Here is a 17,025-nt window from a genome sequence, read left to right on the forward strand (position 1 = left end):
CAGGAAAGGTGTGCGTCAGGGTTGTATTCTTTCACCATACCTATTTAATCTGTATGCTGAACAAATAAATGAGAAGCTGGACTTCATGAAGAAGAACGGGGCATCAGGATTGGAGGAAGACTCATTAATAACCTGTGTTATGCAGATGACACAACCTTGTTTGCTGAAACTGAAGAGGACTTGAATCACCTACTAATGAAGATCAAAGGCCACAGCCTTCAGTATGGATTACACCTCAACATAAAGAAAACAAAAATCCTCAGAACTGGACCAATGAGCAACATCATGATAAACAGAGTAAAGATTGAAGTTGTCAAGGGTTTCATTTTACTTGGATCCACAATCAACAGCTGTGGAAGCAGCAGTCAAGAAATCAAAAGACGCATTGCATTGGGTAAATGTGCTGCAAAGGACCACTTCAAAGTGTTAAAGAGCAAAGATGTCACCTTGAAGACTAAGGTGCGCCTGACCCAAGCCATGGTATTTTCAATCACATCATATGCATGTGAAAGTTGGACAATGAATAAGGACGACCAAAGAAGAGTTGACGCCTTTGAATTGTGGTGCTGGTGAAGAATATTGAATATACCATGGACTGCCAAAAGAGCGAACAAATCTGTCTTGGAAGAAGTGCAACCAGAACGCTCCTTAGAGGCAAGGATGGCGAGACTGCGTCTTACATACTTTGGACGTGTTGTCAGGAGGGATGAGTCCCTGGAGAAGGACATCATTCTTGGCAGAGTACAGGGTCAGCGGAAAAGAGGAAGACCCTCGACAAGGTGGATTGACACAGTGGCTGTAACAATGAGCTCAAGCATAACAACGATTGTAAGGATGGCGCAGGACCGGGCAGTGTTTCGTTCTGTTGTGCACAGGGTCGCTATGAGTCGGAACCTATTCGATGGCACCTAACAACAACAACCTGGGGGAATTACAGTATACACAAGAAATTAAAGAGTTATTGTGGTGCCAAGTAGCCATGCTGTGTACAAAAATGAATTTATGAAAGTGAAAATGCTAAAACTGAATACTGGAACATCACCATATACTTTACTTGTTCCCATTGCAAATTTATGGAGAGGAATGTTTCTTTCCCTTCCCTTAGTAAATAAGAAGTGAAAAGACATTCCAAGAAAGATAATTTTGGCAAAATATAGAATTTATAAAAGAATCTTTTTGATATTACTATGAATATACATTTGAAGACATAAAATATATTTATATCCCCTGAAATGGTATAAAGAGAAATAATTTCACATAGATCTTCCTGGGGTTTAACAATCTGAAAGCAAATTTACCGATCCAAGTCTAAGAGAAAACTCTATTCTCAACAATAAAAGAAAAGGCAAAAAGAATAATGTACAAATGTGTCTAATGTATATGTGTATATTTATAAATTCATTTTTTAACTTCTATATTTTTTCATTTTCCCATTTTGCAAATCAAATTTGAACTGTATATCTGACCAAATATCATTTCCTCTCTGCCAAATGCAAGCAGATCAGATCCTAATATATTTTAATCCTGGAACATTCAGAATTAAAATATGTCAATGCAGCCCAAGAAGGTAAACATTTAGTGGTGATACAGTAGTTCATTTTCCTCCAGTGCTGATGTCACATTCTTCATACAGTCCAGCTTCTCAGATTATTTCCTTAGCACACAGACTGAATAAGTATGGTGAAAGGATATAACACTGGTGCACACCTCTTCTGATTTTGAACCACACAGTATCCCCTTGTTCTATTTGAATGACTGCCTCTTGGTGTATGTACAGGTTGCATACGAGCACAATTAAATGCTCTGGACTTCCCATTCTTCACAAGGTTATCATAAGTTGTTATGATCCAAATAATACCTCTGTGTAGTCAACAAAACACAGGTAAACATCTTTCTGGTATTCTCTGCTTTCAGCCAAGATCCTTCTGACATCAGCAATGATATCCCTCATCCCATGTCCTCTTCTGAATCTGGCTTGAATTTCTGGCAGTACCCTTGTCGATGTATTGCTGCAACAGTTTTTTTTAATTATCTTCAGCAAAAATTGACTTGAAAAAAAAATTGACTTGAGTGTGATATTAATGATATCGTTTGATAATTTCTGCATTCTCTTGGGTCATCTTTCTTTGGAATGGGCCTGTATATGATCTCTTCCAGTCAGTTGGCCAGGAAACTTTCTTCCAAATTTCTTGGCATAAACATTCGAGCATTTCCAGCCTTGCATCTGTTTGTGAAACATCTCAATTGATATTCCATCAGTTCCTGGACCCTTGTTTTTTGCCAATGCCTTCAGTGCAGCTTGAACTTCTTCCTCCAGTACCATCAATTCTTGATCATATGCTACTTCCTGAAATGGTTGGAAGTCAACTAAATATTTTTGGTACAGCGACTATGTATTCCTTTCACCTTCTTTTGATGATTTCTAGCATCATTCAATTTCACTGCTATTCATAAGGCTTTCCCTGGCTAATTTTTTAGTGGAAGTAGATTGCTAGGTCCATCTTCTTCATCTGTCTTAGTCTGGAAACTCCACTGAAAACTGTCCACTATAGGTGATCCTGCAGGTATCTAAAACACCAGTGACATAGCTTCCAGCATTACAGCAACATGCAAGCCACCATAGTATGAGAAACTGACTTATTAAATCTGTAAGCTAAGCAAATATTCCAAGAAGCTGGATAATACAAAGAAGAACACCGCATCAGAGTTGGAGGAAGATAATTAGCAATCTGCCATATGCAGATGATACAATCTTGCTTGCTGAAAGTGAAGAGGACTTGAAGCACTTATTGATGAAGATCAAAGACCACAGCCTTCAGTATGGATTACACTCCAACAGAAGAAAACAAAAATCCTCATAACTGGACCAATAAGCAACGTCATGATAAACAGAGGAAAGTTGTCAATGATTTCATTTTACTTCAACCCACAATCAATGCCATGGAAGCAGCAGTCAAGAAATAAAACAATGTATTGCATTGGGCAAACCTGCTGCAAAAAAACTTTGAGGACTAAAGTGTGCCTGACCTAAGCTGTGGTATTTTCAATCGCCCCTTAAGTATCCAAAAACTGGACAATGAATAAGGAACACTAAAGAAGAATCGATGTATTTGAATTATGGTGTTGCCAAAGAATACTGATTATGCCATAGGCTGCCAGAAGAACAAACAAATCTGTCTTGGAAGAGTACAGCCAGAATGCTCCTTAGAAGCAAAGGTGGCGAGCCTTTGTCTCAACTACTTTGAACATGTTATCAGAAAAGACCAGTCCCTGGAGCCAGACATCATGCCTGGTAAAGTAGAAAGTCAGCTAAAAAGAGGAAGACACTCAATGAGATAGACTGACACAGTGGCTACAACAATGGGCTCAAGCATAGCAACAACTGTGAGGATGATGCAGGACCAGCCAGTGTCTGTTGTTCTGTTGAATATAGGGTTGCTTCTGTAAAGATTACAGCCTGGGAAATTCTATGGGGCAGTTGTGCCTGTCCTATAGGGTCACAATGAGTCAGAATCGACTCATCCACAATGAGTCGGGCTTTGGTTTCTGTTGTAAACATAGAACTATCTTAGATAGTTCTCAGACAATGGTAGAAAAAAAGAAATCAATAGAATTCTGACTTCACTTGGAGTACGTCTTATGGAAACTATACTTTTATATATAATGAGCCTAAAAAGAACTTTCCAAAACTGAGAAGAGTTTAAACTCAGACTGATAAAGAGTCCAGAATATTAAGTGTTTATTGATTTAACTAAATTGCATATACCAGTTTGGATACATTATTTCTCTTTTTTAAAACTAAACTCTTGGTAACATGGTGAAGCCTGATAGGGGATGATAAAAACCAAAAAACCAAACCCAGTGCCACTGAGTTGATTACAACTCATGGCAACCCTATAGGACACAGTAGAACTGCCCATAGAGTTTCCAAGGAGTGCCTGGCAGATTCAAACTGCCGACCTTTGGTTAGCAGCCATAGCACTTAACCACTACACCACCAGGGTTTCCAGGGGATAAGTGAGAAATCGTCATGGAACGAATGCTGCCAAAAACTAAGAAAACTCAAATGCCCAACAGATGTCATCAACTCCACACCTGAAGGGACGTGACAGGCAGAGGTTGCAGAGGTTGTGGTGATGTCACCTTCTCATGAAGTTTTAGTTTCTCTGACCATGAACAAAAGAATATCTCTGAATTGTGTCATGCTGAAATATTTTATTCCAGAGGGCCAATATGATAGTCTTTCCATTTAAGAATAATGTCATGACTCTAAAAACACTCTGTCTTCTTGCTAGAATGTCATCCACTCCTTTATTTTCATAAAGGGGCTCTTCTTTTTCACTGTACGTAAATATGAGTGGTGTTACTTCTCACAGTATTCACTGCATTGTATTAAAACAGTAACTTGCATCTATCCCCATGCTAGACCTTCAGGAAACCAACGATCACCTATTTTTTGCTTCTGTATTTTCAGTGCTATCTCAGGGTTTTGGTAAATATAGATAAATTGGTATATTCTAAATTAATAAATAAAAGGAAGTTTTATTAAAATACTTAAATATGCTAGTTCTTGAGTATCTAGAAATGTGTCCTTTGCTTAAGAAAATTAAAATTTAAAGAACCAAAGACCACAGAGGGCTAGATTTCTTAGTTTCAAATGAGCTCTTACATCTCAACAATAAGACAAATAATTTAATAGGAAAAAAAATGGACAAGGTAGAAAATTATAGAGTTGTCTAAAAACAAAATATGTTTAATAATCATAAACATTTGTAGCATATTTATTATGTTTTAGGAACTATTACAAATGACTTACATATATTTACCTACTTAATCCTCCCAACAATACCAAGTAGTAGGTAATTCTAGGCCATCCCATTTTACATGAAATGTAAAAAGCATAAAAGTGAGACACAGAAAAGTAACTTGGATATGGTCATACTGCTATTAAATAGTGGAATTGGGATTCTAGCATTCTAGCTCCAAAGCCTGAAAGTTTAACGATTACTCCACACTGTTTTAAAAACAATAAATACATGAAAAGTTGGTCCACATTGCTTGCAATTAAAGAAAGTCAAATTAAATAAGAATGGGTACCACATTTCAACTACACTAACAAAGATTTTTTTTAAAAACAATAATACCCCGTTATTTCCTTTGGGGAAACAGGTACTGTATACACTGTGAGTGGGGTTGTAAATTGGAAGGCAATTCAGCAATATCTATCAAATGCATGTCTTCATGTATGCGAAGCAATATAAACAAGGGAGTTCAACACAGAAGTTTTCGTAAAAGTGAAAAACTGGAAACCATCTAAATCCTCAAAGAAAAGGTTCTGGGTATATACATGGTAATATCTCCATACAATGGCATAATACGCAGCTATTACACAATACCAAATTAGATTTATACATATTGACATGGAAAGCTGTCCTCAATATGATTTCGAATGAAAAAGAAAAAAAACTGCTGAAAAGAATATATTTCTTAAACTTATAATAATAATGATATATATGTTAATATATTAAATATGCTTATAAATCTCTGAAAGGATATGCTTTAAAATGTTTATGTCTAGAGAATGGGATTGGGGTGATGAGGACAGGTAGATTTGGGGCACTTTCACTTTCTAAAATGTATCCGAAATTATTTTAATGAGCATGTATCACTGTAATATCAAAAATAAGATAATGATATGAGCCTCTTACCTGCATTTGTAAATAATAAAGTAATATATATAATGACCAGCACACACTGCCCCAAATAAACACCACTGCATCCCCCATGTGTAAGTGAGACCCAGATCCAAGCCGTCCATCTCCATTCAGAAGACAGAATCTGGTTTCCAGTGTCTATTTTGGCCACATTTAGATTTGTGACAGAATTTCTCCTGGCAAACAAACTCTGATGGTACCAGTCTTACAAACAGCTCCTCAGGGCTTTTCCTCTCCTTACTCAGTGTGGCAATTTCACAAGACCACATTAGAGTATAAGTTTCTGAAATTGCTGTTAGCTTCCAGAGAGTGGGGGCTCAGGTGGCCTTTTTCTTCCTTGTCTCCTGGTTCTGTGCCTTAATGGAGTATTTGGCTCCCCTGGAGGACCATTACAGACCCACCATCTCTTTCTTAGGAACTTAAATTGATTGACCACATGTCATCAGACTCAACCCATACCATGTTTTGACATTATTATCATTAGAATTTAGTGTCTGCAACGACGACACGAATGATATTTACTATTCCAGCAAAAAGGTCCCCTACCCCCAACATTTTACCTAGCCAAACCTCATGATTTCTGTAGTAAAAGGACTTTCCTTCAACAAAGGAAAGTCAGAAGGGGTAGAATATGGGCCACATACAAAAGAAAAGTTTTCACGTCTAAAGTAAACATAAGAATGTTTTGATATCCTTTGCTTTTATTTCCTAGATTTACATTGCTAAGAAGTTTCAGTAGCAATGTATGTAGAAGCTACTGAAAGGGTAGCAATAAAACACAATTTGTAGACACACCAAGAGGTTAAAAGCAGGCACTGAAAATACAGAAGTTCCTTATTTCAATATGTGTGCTCTTGTGTGTTAATCAAGAACCTTGAAGATGAACCCATCCCTATTTTGTCAAGGTGTAGTGTGAATACATATATAATTTACCTTCCAAAACAGAAAACATCAGAGTGAAGGAGATTCCTATCAGTAATGATTACAGCACAACAGGTATAAACCGGGACTTCACCAGGGAAACCAGAAATATAAAGTCATCTTAATAAAAAAAACAGCATAGCCTGGTGAACTGATCATAGACTTTATTGCTAAGTAGACCTGTGTTTTAATTCCAGTTCCCCAGTTCTAGGGAAAAACACTGAAATGAACCTCAAAGTCCACATTTATCAAATGGACTTAACACTGATGCCTCAAAACTGCGGGCCGCATTGTATTAAGATAACACTTGTACGGTTTGTAGTCCATTGCAGGTATTCAAAATACTAAGTCACGTTCCTATGATAGTAGCACGGTACAAAGAATAAAATTTTGTTGTTGGCTGATCTCTCCGCATTTAAAGTTCATAACGTCAGCAAGTTAAGTTATAATCATATTTTTTAGCAGGAGTGCTTTTGCCAGAAGAAAATGGAGCAAATATTCAAAATACTAAAAAAAAAAATAAAGGAAAGCAAGCCAAGATTTTATATCCTGAGAAACTGATTTGCAAGTATAACGGGAATAAATAAACTGTAATCAACATTTAAGAATTCACTGAACATTGTTCCCAGGGGAACCTCCTGAGGAATACTTAGAGAGGAAACTTTAGGCAGCCGAACGATGAGACAGACGTTGATACAGAGACTTGTGGTGAGCATTAAACAGTCACTTGTAGAACTACAACTAGAAGAGGTTAAAAGGCACAGCACAGTGTATAGCAGCTATACGCACAAAGAGTGCATTATGTTGGTGGTAGTATTGCTATCTTCAGACTAATTCGATTTCAGGGTGGTATTTTGTGTGTGACATTCAGTTGATTCTTACAGCAATCCTGTAGGGCAGAATAGAACAGTCAAATAGGGTTTGTTACGCTGTTACCTTTACAGCATCCAGGCTGTATTTCCTCCAAGACAGATTTGTCATTCTCCTGGCAGTCCATGGTATATTCACGAAATGGACTAACGCAGCGGCTGCAACAAACAGCTCACACATAGCAATGATTGTGAAGATGGCACAAGATCGGGTAGCATTTAGTTCTCTTGTACACAGGGTCACCTGAGTCAAAACCAACTCAACAGCACCAAATATGAGGAACTCCAGTGACTAGTCCCTCCTGATAACCTGTCCAAAGTACATGAGACGAAGTCTCACCACCCTTGCTTCTGGCAGTCATTGGTATATTCTACACCCACACCATAACTCAAAGGCATCAATTCTTCTTCGGTCTTCCTTATTCATTGTTCAGCTTTTGAATGCATACGGGGTGATTGAAAACACCATGGCTTGGATTAGGCACACCTTAGTCCTCAAAGTGACATCTTTGCTGTTTAGCACTTTAAAGAGGTCTTTTGCAGCACATTTGCCCAATGCATTACGTTATTTGATTTCTTGACTCCTGCTTCCACGGCACTGACTGTGGGTCCAAGAAAAATAAAACCCTTAACTATTCAATATTTTCTGTGTTTATCATGGTGCTGTTTATTGGTTCAGTTTTGAGGATTTTTGTTTTCTTTATATTGAGGTGTAATCCTTACCAAAGGTTGTAATCTTTTGCCTTCATCAGTAAGTGCTTCAAGTCTTCTTCAAGTCTTCAAGCAAAGTTTCTATTACCTGCAAATCGCAGGTTGTTAGAGTTTTCCACTAATTCTGATGCTGTATTCTTTTTCCTATAGTTCAGTTTCTTGGATTATTTGCTCAGCATATAGATTGAATAAGTATGGTGAAAGGATAAAACCCTGATGCACACCTTTCCTAATTTTAAGAAACACAGTATCTCCTTGTACTGTTCTTGTTCTGTTTGGTCTCTTGGTTTACGTACAGGTTCCACATGAGCACAATTAAATGTTAGGGAATTCCCATTCTTTGCAATGTTATCCATAATTTGTTATAATCCACACAGTTGAATGCCTTTGCATAGTCAATAAAACACAGGTAAACATCTTTCTGGTATTCTCTACTTTCAGCCAAGATCCATCTGACATAAGCAATGATGGTATCCCTTGTTCCACGTCCTCTTCTAAATCCAGCTTGAATTTCTGGGAGTCCTCTGTTAAAGTACTGCTGCAACCACTTTTGAATGATTTTCAGGAAAATTTTACTTACATGTGATATTAATGATATTGTTTGATAATTTATGCACTTATTAGATCACCTTTCTTTGGAATGGACACAACTATGGATGTCTTCCCGTCAGTTGGCCAGGTAGCTGTCTTACAAATTTCTTGACATAGATACATAAGTGCTTCCAGCATTGCATTCCTTTGTTTAAATACCTCAATTGTATTGCACCAATTCCTGGAGCCTTGTTTTTTGCCAATGCTTTCAACACAGCTTGGACTTCAATATCATTGGTTCTTAATCATATGCTATCTCCTGAAATGGTTGAACATTGACCAATTCTTTTTGGTACAGTGACTGTGTAGTCCTTCCTTCTTCTTTTGATGCTGCCTGCATTGTTCATTATTTTGCCCACAGAATCCTTCAATAATGCAGCTTGAGGCTTGAATTTTTTCTTCAGTTTTTTCAGCTTGAAAAATGCTGAGCATGTTCTTCCGTTTTCGTTTTCTAACTCCAGGTCTTTGCACATTTCATAATAATACATTGTCTTTTCGAGCCATCTTTTGAAATTTTCTGCTCATCTCTTTTACTTCATCATTTCTTCTGTTCAGTTTAGCTACCGTATATTCAAGAGAAAATGTCAGAGTCTCTTTTGACATCCATTTTTGTCTTTTCTTTCTTTCCTGTCTTTTCAATAACCTTTTGCTTTCTTCATGTATGATATCCTTGATGTCATCCATAACTCACCTGGTCTTTGGTCATTAGCATTCAATGAGTCAAATCTATTCATGAGATAGTCTCTAAATTCAGGTGGGATATACTCAAGGCCATACTTTGGCTCTTGTGGGATTTTTAATTTTCTTCAGCTTCAACTTGAACTTGCATATGTGCAATTGATGATCTGTTCCACACTCAGTCCTTGGCCTTGCTTTGACTGATGATATTGAGCTTCTCCATTGTGTTTCTCCACAGATGTAGTCAGTTTGATTTCCGTGTATTCCATCCGGCAAGGTTCACGTGTGTAGCTACCATTTATTTTGTTGAAAAAAAAAAAGGTATTTGGAATAAATGTCATTATTCATATTCATTATTATGATAAATTCTATCATGAAATCTCTGACATTATTACCGAAGACCATATTTTCCAACTACCAATTCTTCATTGTTTCCAACTTTCACATTCCAATCACCAATAATTATCAGTGCAGCTTGATTGCATGTTCGATCAATTTCAGACTGCAGAAGTTGGTAAATATTTTCAGTTTCTTCATCTTTGATATTAGTGGTTGGTGCATAAATTTGAATAATGGTCAGCTGATTTCCTTGTAGGCATATGGGTATTATCCTATCATTGATGGCATTGTACTTAAGGACAGATCTTGAAATGTTCTTTTGATGATGAATGTAACAGCATTCTTTTTCAATTTACCATTCCTGGCATAGTAGACCATATGATTATTTGATTCAGAATGTCCAATATCGGTCCATTTCATCTCACTAGTGCCTAGTGTATCAATCTTTATGTGTTTCATTTCATTTTTGATGACTTCCAATTTTCCTAGATTCACAGTTCATATATTCAACATTCCGATTATTATTGGATGTTTGCAGCTGTTTTATCTCATTTTGAGTCACACCATACCAGCAAATAAAGGTCCTGAAAACTTTACTCCATCCATGTTATTAAGGCCAACTCTACTTTGAGGCTGCCCAACTCCTCCCCAGTCGTATTTTCAGTGTCTTCTAACCTGAAGGAATCATCTTCCAACACTGTATCAGACATTGCTCCCCTGCTATCTATAAGGTTTTCACTGGACAGTGTTTTTAGAAATTGATCGCCAGGTCCTTCTTCATTGTCTTAGTCTGGAAGCTCTGCTGAAACCTGTCCACCATGGGTGACACTGCTGGTACTTGAAATATCTGTGGCATAGCTTTCAGATTCATAGCAACAAGCAAGCCGCCATAGTATAAAAAACCGACAGATGAGTGGTGGCCCTAAATATAGGAAATGCAATTAATTAAAAGCAATCAAATATGATTGGATCTATAGACATGATAAACTGAATTCAAAGAGAATAGGATAAATAGAAGTAATTCATTCTCTTGAAAACTGATAAAAAGAATCAAGCATTCATCCTTTCTTTCTCATATGAACTTTACTACTGAATAACCAAAGAATAGATAAAGGGAAGTTCCATGCCATAAAAGCTTTCTATATACTAAATGAAAATAGAAATTTTAGAAATTAGAATTTCTCCATTTTGCAATCTCCAATAGCCCAGTTTCTTCAATTAAAAAAAAAAAAAATTGTAAAGAAAAGAAAAAAATGGAGGCATTTAAAAATGGGCAAGACTATAAATTATAATGTTCACAGATGCACTCCTGGGTTCTAAAGCTATTAAGAAATCCAAAGAAGTCATTATTATACAGTTGAAATAGAGGTTAGTTTTGGGGAATAAAATGGGTTATGATTGGGATGGGGAATATAGAAGGGTTTCTGGGGTGAAAGTTCTATTTCTTAACCTGTGTTGTAGTCATAAATGTATAAAAACCCACATTATAATCTCTACGTTTTGGTGAGGTTTTCTGTATCTATATTTCATCTTATAATATAAATAAATAAATAACCTATGTCTGGGTCCCAATACCAGAGATTCAGATTTCATTGATGGGGAAGAGACAGAGTATTGGAAGTTTTGTTAAATCCCCACTATTAATTTTAACATAGAAACACATTTTTTTTTTCCTCTCTCTCTCTGCTTCTACAGTCTATTGGAAAAAGAACAGTGACATCCCTGAGCCTGTGGAACTTACAGTCTAGGCCAAATCAGAAAGAATATTTTATGCCATGTTAAGGTTTTGAGAGTTATAGTAAAGTTATCTTAGGTTTGTAGAACAGCTATTCTAGTGTCACCAAGTCTTTCTGCAACAGCAATTTAACACCCAGTATTTCCCCAAAGTTGACTCCAATATTTACAGTCTCGTGAAGGTAAAGCCAAGTTCATTTTTTTCTTTTTTCCTATTTTCAAATTTTCTATGCTTAAAAAAATTTAATGTATCATAATATTTGTAAAAACATTGAATTTAAATTACATAACATAATATAAAACATAAACTTTTATCTATAATATAGTAGAACTTATATTCTCTACTATAACCCCGTTCTTAAACTTACTCTCACAAGACCAAGTGGTCCTATCTCTTTGAAGTCTTCTAGACTCCCTTCATCATTAATGTTTTTGTCCTTATCTATTTTTTTTTTCTCCTCCACCCTGATTGAAACATAAAATCTTCAGTACTCTATTACCCAGGGTCTGCTAGGTTGTATATTTTGTAAATAATCTAGGCCTCTTGGTTCTCTTTTTTCTTGCTGTTTTTGTTCTTATTTATTGGACTTTCCTTGTTTATTTAGAACTTCCTCCAGAGGATAGGTTGGAAAGGGAAATTAGTTGGCATTCAAATCAAACTGTTCTGCACTTATTAACAATTTCTAATGAAAAAGATCTGTGAGAAGAAAGAGTAGTTCAAAATTTTCCCATTTCAGGCCATAAATAACCAGATCCTCTCTGTTGAAACTGATGAAAATATTCTACCATTAAGAGAGCCTTGATTTTTAGTTTTCTTAACGGATGTATTAAGTTTGCAACATTATAAATGTTTTCAAAGCAGTGGTAGCTGTTAAATGTGCTATGAAATCCAGGCACTTGGTTTGGCACGCTGGTCAAACCAACCTATTCTTTGCCATTATACATAAATGAGACTTAACAGTAGTTCCTCAACCTAAATATCTTTATAATGTTTACTGTTATTTTTTTATTCCAATCATAATAAAACCATGACCCAAACAGTCTACTTCAGCATTAAATGTCATTTAATCTGTTAGTTCTTATAAATTATTGTCTGCCTTACAATAGATTTTGGTCTATGGTTTAAATCTGCTATTTAATTCTCTGCCTCTGAATTAACTGGGATGCTTATTAAAAGAAAATAGATCCCTGTGTCCCACTCCTGATGTTTTGAATAAGAACCTTTGAACACAAATGGGAATCTATCTTATTTCTCAAAAACATTTAATTAAAATTTTAGTTCTAGTCAACCAAAGTAAATTCATAATAATATTTGCAAATGGGCATGTTTACAATGCTCTTATGAATTTCTACCCTGAAAAAGAGAACAAAAATCATAAAAATGCTATATAGCAGGAAGTAGGGTTCCAAGAATGCAATGACCCCGTTACTGAGTAAGAAAAGACATTCCTGGTGGCCCTCAAGAAGAGCCAAGAAAACCTTCACCAGAGAAAAGGAAGGACAGAAAATCTAGGTATACAATCTATTGTACCAAATATGCTGACTGCTCTTTGAGAGAGAAAATGGAGGGTCCCAGTAACAAAGTATTAGAAAAATGACACTTAAAAATATTAAAATATTTTCATAAAATTTGATTAATGGCATTTTGTTTACTGTCTTTGTTTAAATAGTAGTTTGAAATGTTTCAGTATCTCCAAAAAGTATAGCATCATAATTTCAGTTCTACACAACGAAAGTAAATTAAAAACATAATATTTTAGACATATTATTTGACTGTCATATTATTTCCATTATAATACCCACACCCATTGCTGTCAAGTTGACTCCAACTCACAGTGACCCTATAGGACAGAGTAGAACTGCCCCAAAGTGTTTCCAAGGAGCGCCTGGTGGATTCGAACTACTGACCTTTTGGTTAGCAGCCCAACTCTTAACTACTACACCACCAAGGTTTCCTTCATTTTAATAGCAACCTTTTATTAATAGTTTCAGATATACTATCAGCAAATTGCATTCCCTAACACATTGCTGTTGTGTGCTGTCAAGTCAATTCCAACTCATAGAGACCCTATATGACAGAGTAGAACTGCCCCATAGGGTTTCATAGGCTGTAATCTTAAAGGAACAGATCTCCAGATCTTTTCTCCTGCAGAGCAGCTGGTGGGTCAACCTGCTGACCTTTTGGTTAGCTTTAACCACAGCTCCATATATGAAAAGGCTGATTTCACATAACCCATTAGTTGCTCTTTTTCAGCACAGGATGTGTTATCCACTGTTATCAGTTTTAAGCACATTCCATGTAGTAAGTCATTTTTTTATTTCTATTGTGTATCCATTTTTCTAGTTACTCTGATCTTTCCCACAGTGTGGGTAGGGAAAATAAGAAATGGAAGGGAAAAATAGGGTTAGTCAATTTAGCTAATCAATAACTCTGATGATAGCTAAAAGTTTCAGGATAAATTAGATTTGTCATTTTATTTATTTTTTCATTTATTCACAGAAACCTAATTTCCAGAAGAAATATGTTTATTTGTTGGCACTGACCCAAAATTTAAACAAAAATCCCTTTTTCATTTATTAACTGAAAATAGTCATTCAGCAAAACTTCTTCATAATTCATGGTCCAGAGGAGATCTGTGCAAGATCTAACCCTTATACAAAGAAGTCGATTACAATGAAAAACATATACAACAAAACAATGAATTTCATTTACTCATTTCTTTCTGTTGCAAGAATATATTTCATACCCCACACTATACTTATCCACTATTTACTAAAATAATTTTCTAAACACCTAAGAAAATGATCTTAGTCCCAACATTTCTGTACAATGTTTAAAAAGAAATGGAAGTTGTGTAATTTTTACATAGATAAATCTGTGTTATGTACCTGAAGTCACTGCAGTGTATAAAATACATACTTATTAACCATATTTTTTTAAAACTTTACTAATATACATATAGTGTTTACTAAAATAGTGTTATGGATGGTTAAAATACAGTATATAAAATCAAAATGAATGCACAGTTACATTTAAAACATTTCCAGAAATTCAAAGTGCAGGTTCTTAAAAGGATAATTAGAACTTTGAAAAGAAAAACAGAAATTCAATAATATCTAAAGAAAAAAATCCACCTTGATTGCGGCATGTTAATTTTTTAAACCTGACTTTAAGGACATTGTGTCATCATCCAGGTCCCATTAAATATATTGCAGGTGCTCAGAGATTTGACGATTTAAGATTTAAAGTGTAATGAGTACATAAGCCAAATGAGCCACAGGACTGACTCATTCCCTGGCCATAAGAGAGTTTCCCCCATGGCCAAATTTGCCTTCTGGAATGAAATTCACCTCAACTGAACCTATTTTACAGCACAGGCTTTAGATAAAACTCCTCTTCCTAAGTGTAGAGTCCTAAACAGATTGAGCTACAGTTCTTAAAGCACTCTTGAAACCTACTGACGCGAAGTTATGCCTAACTTCTGACAATTACAGCAGTTATTCGACTGCTGCTTATTATAATATGATCAGTTAATTCCCTTTTGTTTGTGATTACTAAAGATATGTCCCTAATGACTCCATATTAACTTGTCTTCCCTATGCCAAACATTTAGAATAGATCCAACCTACCCATATGCCTCACAGAACAGACAAAATAACAAGCCTTTACTCTTTCTTCCCCAATTTACTTCTTTCTCCTCTCTTTCTGTTCCTTGATCATGTATCTCAGGGACCAAATAGACACTTGCTTATACAGCCACCCTGGATGTGCTTCTTGCCCTCAGTGGCTTTGGCATTTTATCTTACTAATTAATAACATGTGCATCTCTTTAGTTCATCCAAATATATCTTCAGGTAACCAATTCTCTTTCTGCCTCCTCCAGCTTCATCAGTCCTCCAACCCATAAAGGATAGTTAGATAACTATATCTCTATTATTTACATGGATTTAAATTATATTCAGTATAAATTGTTTAATTAACACATTTATTCTACCAAAGAAACAACATAAAATAAGAGCTAAAGATTATAGTTTCCATTAAAGTAGATTAAATAAAGCAGATGAAGCATTCAAAATATATATTTTAAATAGATGTTGGGATCCACTTTTCTCAAATTCAGCAAACGTTTCATGAATTCTATAAAGCTCACTGTTTAATGAAATAGATGCAAAATATAATATGAGCTTTGCAAATTAGTACACAACACAAATTTTACAAATCTGATCTTAATATTTTAACTGCAACAGAATATTTTATAAAACTATAGTCATATTCTTTGAATAGTTCTCTATAATCATATGAAATATGAAACAAAAACAAAGGAATTATTTTTCAAATATTAAAAACGTGGAAAAAATAAATTCATGATGTCTGGTTTACTGCATTGTGAACAATCTTCTGGTTACCGTTGTGTTCCACCATCTCTTACCTCTGTTATTTCTACTTCTATTTGAAAATTAAAACCTGAAGAATGCAATATAGTTTTTGGAGAGAGGCAGTCAATCAGTGATGTAATTCCTCCCAGAATTTATAATAAATTAGGTATATTCTACTAACTCAGTAAAGATTCAGGATAATTACTTACAAATAGATGTATAAAGCATAGTTTCTAAGGGTCATAGCTTTTCATAGAACTACAGACTGTATTTAATTCTCTTTTATAATCAGAAATCAAAAAGTCATAGAAGAACACTTCATTTCAACCTGCACATAATAAACGATGGACACATGAAAGACAGAGTGAGATACTGTCCTCCACATTTTAATCTGAAAAAATGAATCTGCATGCACTCAAATAAACAGTTATTTTATTTAATAATATATAACTAGAAAAAAATAATAATCTAAAAAAGGATCCTGAAGCACAAAAGAAAGAAAATATTACTCTGGAAACTCAAAGGTAAAGAAATGCCAAAGCTATTTGCAGCTGGAAACAAGCAAACGTTTTAGAAAGCATGTGTTCGGTTCAAAAGGAATAAAGAAGTAAAAAACAATACAAAAGACAGTTTCAATAAAACAGGATCAGAATGAACAAGGAAAAAAAAAAAACTAAAATGAGGACAAAGACAAAATTCCACTACCTAAAATAAGAAAGAATTACAAAAATTAATAAAATGAATTAAAATAATTATTAAAATATGCATTGAAGAGAAATAAGATAAAAAATGATACTACAGAAAAACCAAATCATAGACGTTGAAAAATACTTGAAAAAATATCAGGCTGCACAAAAAGAAAGAGAGAGAGGGAAAGAGGGAGGGAGGAAAGAAGGAAGGAAGGAAAGGAAGAATGAAGATGACTGGCATCGAGAACAAAAAATAAATAAAATAATGAGTCTATGAATTAGAGATATACCTAGGGTTGCCAGATAAAATACAGGATGGGCATCCTGCGTATTTACTTATTTTTGGCTTAATCTGGCAATTCTAGTTGTACCAAAAGATGAAACCAAAATAGGAGAAGCAAT

The sequence above is a fragment of the Elephas maximus genome, chromosome 4 (assembly GCF_024166365.1).
Source record: "Elephas maximus indicus isolate mEleMax1 chromosome 4, mEleMax1 primary haplotype, whole genome shotgun sequence".
Taxonomy (NCBI): domain Eukaryota; kingdom Metazoa; phylum Chordata; class Mammalia; order Proboscidea; family Elephantidae; genus Elephas; species Elephas maximus.